Raw genomic sequence first — 7,776 nt, 5'->3', positions numbered from 1 at the left:
AAAAAAAAAAAAGCGTGTGTAAGGGTTGGTAACAGGCTGAGACCCCCTCTGGCCACCAGAGGGAGGCACACCACTAATCAGGCTTAACACCCAACAGCTGGGCTAGACCTTATATAAGCCCAGTGACCCAGTCATTCAGGGATGGGTTTTTGCCAAAGTTCTGAGCCAACCTCCTAGCTGGTAACTTCAGATATTGACGTCTGTGAGCCCTCGTGCTACACCTCACTGCTTGTCTGCGAGGGTGTTCGTGTTTTTACACGTCCCCTCCCCTCTCCAGTTTTCCCCTCTCGAGTCTGTCTCTCTCCTGAGGCTTCCCTTAGCCAATCAAGTTCCTCCCCATTTTCTGGTTTTGTTTGGGAAGTTTTAGTTTGGTTTTCCCCAGCGCATCGGGGTTTCTGTTTCTTCCCGTGGTGTCCTTTGTTCTTCCTTTTTCCACGCTTGGCGTGGTGTTTAGTTTGTTTTTTTTCCTTTCGTTTTGCCTGATCCAAGATCTAACTGTTCTGCACACGGGTACATCGTTCTTAGAGGGTGGTGGCTCAGCCAGTGGGCTGTTGATGTTATCACCTAGCTGACCTGGGTTCAAGCCCACCTTGCAGCACGAATAATATTCTGTAGCACTAATGGGTTAATAACACATTTTATCAATTTCTTTGATCTTGATTTTATTATTAATGCAGTAATGGGTAAAAGTAAGAAACAAAAAGCTGAAACAGCTGCACTGTCAGGTTGTCAGCCTCGAAAATGGAAGTTGCAGTTATGTGCAGACATGAGAATAAATATGGGCAAGACCTGCTGGATTATTATGGAGTAAATACGGGTTTCCACAGGGAGGTTGTATGGGGATAAACAAGATACAGCGCATACATTACAATTTGAGGGAGGCAGAAAAGAAAAGACGATTACAGTCAATTGGGGAGCATGGGACAGTTGGATGGGAGAGGCAGAAGAGGGAGAAAGGGAAAAGCGGGAGGGGGATGTTAACCGCATGTTTCAGATGCTTCAGTCTGTGCAGATTTCCAAGGTTGACCCTGATACCGACTCTGCAGCTACAGGTAAGCGCACACACACATCATGCACACCACACCCTCCCAGCACACACACACACACACACACACCAGACTCTCTCTCCCTCATATCTGAAGTATACCGCACCTCCTTACTCTTGCTTGCCACAACTGTACCTAACAGTGCAGGGTATACATATGTCATTCCTAGTGGACTCAGGCGCTGGAAAATCTGTAATTCAGGTTAGGGAATTAGACGTCCTGTTATCTGGGAAAACATTGCCTACGGTAGGGGCCACTGGACACACTACCCTAGAGTATTACTCGCACCCTCTCCCTTGCCAAAATGAAGGGGGTCGAAATTTCGCCCATGCATTCTTAATGTCCACAGTGTATCCATTCTGTTAGGAAGAGATTTGATGCGCAAGCTATGCATCGCAATCGAGTTCAGACCAGAGGGCCTAAAGGTAATCGCAACAAGTGTACTCTGATAAAATTGAACCACTGTACTCATACCAGTGGCTAATTGTGCAGGAACCCACCAGAACTTGCTGTCAGATATCCTCAAACAAAGTGAACAAAAAGTGGTAGAAGTAATGAAATTGGAAAACCTGCGCTGTACTGCATATGTGTCCGTAGGGCCTGATCATGACTATGAAAAGGAGTGGTTCGGCAAGGAGCTCCCAGTAGAGGTCATTTGCCTCGATTATGTGTATTGCAGAAAGGGGAAGTGTGTGGCCTCAGTGATACTAGCCGAAGGACCACCTACTCACCAAAAGGAGCGTTTTGCCGTGGCGCTCTCACATCCTCGTGTCAATCACAAAAGCGAGAGGCCTCGAATGGGAAAATTGGGGGCCCTGGGTTAGAGTAGAACAGGAAGGTACATGGGAAATGAATGAGCAGGGAGAGGAAGTAAATAGCTGCATGGGAACAAGAACACAAAAAGTGCAATTTACCCTCAAGGTTACAAGACATATAGAGGTGGTAGAAGAGCATGAGGGATGGCAGGAACAGGCTTTCGTTCCTCTTCCTGAGTCCCCCCTCCAAAAAAGGTTCCCAATGTGTTGTAGGCACAGGGGAAGAATGATGTAGGCTTGATTAAAGGTAGCACCAGTAAAAATCACCCAATACAGCCCTATTACAGGCCCAAGCAACGTCAGTATGCCCTGAAACCAGAAGTCAGAAGGCATTAAAGACCTCCTGGACACAGGAGTGATAGTGCCATGCCCACCTTCGCCTGTACAAACACCAATTTTCCCTGCTAAATAACCAGGTCGTAACAAGTGGAGGTTTGTACGGAGCAGTCAATGCAGCAGTTAGACAAAGAGCTCCAAACATCCCAAACCTGCACACAATCCTCACATCTATACCAGACGATAGTAAATGGTTTACCGTCGTGGACTTGGCTAACACCTTTTTCACTGTTCCAGTTCATAAGGATAGCCAGTATTGGTTTGCCTTTCAATTTGAGGGAAAACCTTATACGTTCACATGCTTCTGTCAGGGGTATTGTGAATCTCCCATTATTTATAATGACGCCCTCAGAGACAACCTAGCACCACTCCAGTTATCAGAAGGCAATGTGCTATTGCAATATATCAATGATTTACTTCTGGCTGCACCCACTCAAGAACAGTGTGAAACAGATTCCTTGCGCTCATGCACATAGCCGAGACTGGCCATTGAGCCAGTAGGTCGAAGCTACAATTTGTACAGCCAGTAGTAAAATTCTTGGGTCACATGATTTCTGGAAAAGGGAAGGCATTGGCCACTGACCGTTCAGCTATCGCTCGCGTTTCAAGGCCTACCACCAAACTCTAGCTGCTTTAATTCCTAGGAACATGCTCATACTGCCGCACCTTCGTTCCTAATTATGCACAATTGGATGCCCCAACAGTCCCATAGTCCCAACATGGGCATCTCAAACCAGGGTGGCATGGATCCCAGAGGCAGAGGAAGCATTCATGGGGCTAAAACAATCCCTCCAAACCACACCCACCTTAAGTATGCCAAATCCAGACAAGCTATTCACCCAGACAGTTGACAAACGAAATGGGTGTATGACGTCAGTTCTCCTGCAGAAGCATGGAGACAGAAATGGGCCAGTTGCTTAATATTCCTACAAACTAGATGCAAACTAGAAAAAAAAAAATTCTGCCTTATCATATGTATGTTTTCTAAATTGATGGAAGTGTTTCCTACAGGGAAGCAGGATGCCGAGGTAGTGGCAAAAGCTTTGTTGACCAAAATTATTCCCAGGTGGGGAATTCCCAACAGAATCTCCAGCGATAACGGTACCCTATTCGTGAATCAGGCATTAGACATGCTAAGCAAATGCTATGGCATAGACATGCGCCAGCATTGTGCCTACCACCCCGCTAGTGGGAAAGCAGTGGGAAGGGAAAATGGCGTATGAGATTCTGTTCGGACGCCCACCAAACGCAGGATTCGGAGGAATGGGAGCAACCAACCAGCTGGAAGAAGCCACATCTGACATCATGCTTTCTTATTGTGCTAGACTGCATGAATCTCTTTCGCCTTCACCTGGAACTGGACCTGAGAATCTTCCCGCAGAAGCAGACGGACAGTGCAGATGGTACAGTGCAGCACTAAATGATAAAGAGCAGGTTTTGGGGCTGTGACAGATACCATCACTTCGGTTAAAAACTAAAGATGTTACGTTTGGTAATAATGAGGTTATACAATAAAACCGTTTGTTTGTTTGTTTTTTGTCGTAGGTCTAGTCCAGCTCAGCTCCTCCTCCCCCTTCATCTACTGCCTCATCACAACTTCTCTCCCTCAGACCTTCCCCTAAGAAGTGTCAAGGTCCTGTACCACCTATAGCATCTCATAAAAAAAGACAAGCTCCTCAACCATCAGAAAGGCTGCATCGCTCTCTACCCCATCGTCAGCAGGAGCTGCACCCACCATCATCTGCTGTAAAGGAGAAAGACACCCCATTTTCAAATAGTGACACTGATATTTTTTGGTTACACTTTTGCTACGCTGATGGCATCAGCTGTACAAATTTTCCAAAGAAGCTCAGACCCAGCGTTCCAGTGCTTGTCAGAAACAGGAAAAATATGAGAGAATACGTCACATACTATAAATGTATCCAACCTGCAGCTAAAGCTTTTGAAGCAAAGCACACAGGCTACTAAGTTAGCTTTTACTCAATATTAGATCACTCATAACAAATCTCATTTAATGAACTATTTTATTATTGCCCATGGACTTGGTTTTATGCTTTTATCTTAAACATGGTGTTATGCTCCCGGGCTGCTACAGTGCGCTCCTGTTCCAGTTTTGGATTTGGGTCTTGTTGTGCACCTTGTTACTGGCTCTGCCCTGCCTTAAGTGATTGCTGTAGCCTATATAAGGACCCTGCTGAAAGAAAACAGCAGCTTGCCCAAGCTCACTCTAGTGTCGATCTAGCTTTGTGTGATTTTGCCTTAGTATAGTTTGTTTGGTTTTTGTGGTCTTCTCTGTGCATACCTTATCTTTTGGTACCCATAGTCTGTTTGTATCTAGATCTGTGTGTAAGCATACACTGCATTTCACTCATGTTGTACTCCTGTGTTCTGTCTATAATTGTGATCCCTGTGTTAGAGTGCATGTTCTTGTGTGTGTATGTGTGTAGTTACTGCTTGTCGGGAATGGTGTGTGTTTTGTTTGGGGATCTGGGTTAATGTCTGTGTGTTGTCAGGGAGTTAGTGTTAGATTGTATTTTATTTTTGTCTTGTGGCGTGTAGTTAGCTGTGTTTCTTTTGTAGTGTGGGTTTTGTTTATGTTGGCATTGTATTTGGTTATTTCAAAAGGTCTAAAACATGTCAGCTTCTGACAACACTACATCCTTAACAGAACATTACTGTGCGTTCTTTGACCTATGTTCTTCACTAGAACTCAAGACCAGATGCATCAGTGTGAAGAGGTTTATAAATGACAGGATAGTTAATCTTTTCATGAGCAAAATGTCCACAGCGTCATGCGTCATGATCCAAGTCTGTTGATGCTCAGTTGGACAACTTCAACTCCAAAATTGCTATGGAGGAGATTGCTCCAGTTAAAGTTCAAATCATAAAAATGATAAAGCAGAAAGCATCAAACTAAATTTCTGATTTATAAAGATGTATTGTAATCATGCAGCCTATATCTGAAGACAACATGCAAAGCTAGATAATCCTTTCTCTTTAGCATGATCAACAATGACACAAACAAATTCATGAAGAACATGGAACTAAGGAACGGAGCCACAACAAGGAAGTAAAGCAAAAAAGACACGAGACAGGGAAACCATAGAGACCAACTGTCACACTAGTATTATCATTTCTACACATATTGTAATGTCTACACATTAGAACTGGATCAGTCATGCTAAGTAACCCGTTCCAACCTGGATAGCTCCTCTCCCTAGTTACTGTGATAATAATCTTTTACTTATTTGACACCTGTTATTTTTCTTGCTTTTTGTTTGTTCATTTATTTACTTGTTTGGTTCACCATAAATCTTGTTTAGTTGATTTTTTTCTTTCTTGTTTGGTTTGATAAGTAGCCTGTTCATACTTGGGTTGGTCACTCTTTTGAAGCTTTTTTTTTAAATAAGATTTGTTTTTGTTGTTCTTTCCCTTTCTCTTTTTTTTAATTTTGTTTGTTTAGCCAAGCTACACAATGAATCTCGTTTGGGTTAATTTTGTTTTGTTACTTTTTAACATTTGTTTTACTATAGTGATTTTACTTAACCCAATAGCTTGTCATTATTAAAATTTTAATCAGCGTTCTCTATCAAACTTCTAGCTCTGTTTATTCAGTAAACATACCGTTATTGGCAACGCTTGTGGTTCAAGAGTGGTATTCTTAATTTTTTTTTACATTATTTGAACTTATTGCACAATTTAAGGTCATAATGAACACCATGCTAAACCATTAAGTTATTACTTTGTAAAACGTGATACCTATGGGAACAGAAATATCACTTTTTACCATGTGACACCATGGACCTATGACAGAATAGATTTATGAATATTGATGGCTGTAGTGAGAAATTACTCAAGTTCAACTCTGCTATGCCTCAACTCTGTAAAAGGAAACATGCCAGCATGTTTGATGCTCTTCTCAAGCACACCTTCTGTGGGAAGTTGTCTGCTGCATGTACAAGATTCTGGGAAGCTGTCCAATTGTTGGCCTCGTGCTCTATGGATACCTGCTTTCACTTTGTATAAATATGTGAGACCATCTTCTCACTCTTGGTTCTACTCTACCTTGAATGAGATTTGGAAAGCTTATACTAAAGCTTTTGTAACAAAGACAAAGCTTTGGTTCTTAGTTCTATTTCCAGATTTCCATCATAAAGCGGTTGTGAATATGTTCATGTGGAAGTTCCTTATGTCCTTGAGATATGCACAGAAAAATTTGGTTGTCCTGACAAAGGTCTGATGGAACTTAGAGTTTTAGTTCAAACAATGTTAACAAGATGGTAGAAGGTTCCTGCATCCCAGTTTGAATTGTTGAGATCTATGATGTCCTAGCAAAGTGATCAGAAAGTTAGCTGGTCAGATGGGTGATCAACTCTGAGTAAACAAGGCCTAAGTTTTGCTTTATGGCTGTTGTTGCTAGGCATCTTGAGCCACAGGGGTCTTGGATACTGTTCGTGGGCAGGAGGTAAGACAAGTAAGATAAGATGCTCAACCCATCTCAACTGCTATGGCTACTTGCACCACCCCTGATGTCCCCTGCTGTAGCCCACCACACCTCCACCCTAGCCAACTACTTCTCCATTGCCCTTAATGGTTGTACTCTTGCGGGATGGGTTTCAGACACATGCACACCATCGGGACAAAACTAGGATATCTAGAGGAGGATGGGTCCCCCTTTGAGTCTTGGTACCTCTCAAGGTTTCTTCCTCATGCTTTAGGGAGTTTTTCCTTTCCAGTGTCGCTCTTGGCTTGCTCACTGGGGACTTGGACATTTGTAAAGCTGCTTTGTAACAACATCTGTTGTAAAAAGTGTTATATAAATACATTTTGATTGATTGATTGATTGACACTTTAATCTTACCAAACCAGTCCTACAAAGGAAAAGATTGTGGTGCCATTGAAAATTAAACATTTGTGATTATGTTTACTGGTGTTTTATATGTGCCTGATATAATCCTGGACTGGCTATCAGAGTGAAAATGGGACAGCAACCTAGACCAATGCAGCAATTTGCACAGCTGCAAATAGAATTCATAGGTCCATTACCAAACTGCAGGGGGAAGAAATATGTATTTGTAATTATAGATCATTTCACATGGTTGAGGGAAGCATTCCCAACTGCCCACAATTCTGGTTAATGAGGCTAAAGTATTATTGATAGAAATCCCAATATGGAGCCTACTCCATTGACAGTGATCAGGGCATCCATTCTGCAGAAAAAAAGATTACATTAAACAGAAGTTTCACTGTTAATTTCGCCCGTAGAGTTCGGGCTTAGTTGAACGTGCAAATTGGAGCCTGAAACACCTGAGGACACCATGAGACTTGTGCCTGGTGAGGGGAGACCTACACTTGATGGGTAATCAATTGCTGAACTTCTGTCTCAGTGTGTCTCTCAGGGCCGCAGGTCAGAACCTGATCTGGAGATTAAGTCCTGTTCAAGTTATTTCAAAAGATGTTTTCTCCTAGTTGGACTGGCCCACTCACAGTTCTCCTCACCACTCCATCAGGAGCCTGGCGGGACTTCCAGCCTTGGTTCATCTGACATGACTAAAGAAATATCAGAATGTAGCTCAGCG

General features: G+C 42.9%; 1 long non-coding RNA gene across 1 annotated transcript; it reads left to right on the top strand.

Annotated features, from left to right (window-relative positions):
- The first annotated feature begins 569 nt into the window (after positions 1-569).
- On the top strand, positions 570-5,833 carry LOC145657937 (uncharacterized). Its single transcript, XR_014123890.1, has 3 exons — positions 570-1,052; positions 3,523-3,600; positions 3,743-5,833. It is a non-coding gene; the product is annotated as an uncharacterized LOC145657937 (long non-coding RNA).
- The last annotated feature ends 1,943 nt before the right edge of the window (positions 5,834-7,776 follow it).

This window comes from Electrophorus electricus, chromosome 1 (assembly GCF_041902795.1).
Source record: "Electrophorus electricus isolate QZ-2024a chromosome 1, ASM4190279v1, whole genome shotgun sequence".
NCBI lineage: Eukaryota > Metazoa > Chordata > Actinopteri > Gymnotiformes > Gymnotidae > Electrophorus > Electrophorus electricus.
This window is presented reverse-complemented; position numbering and strand designations above follow the sequence as displayed.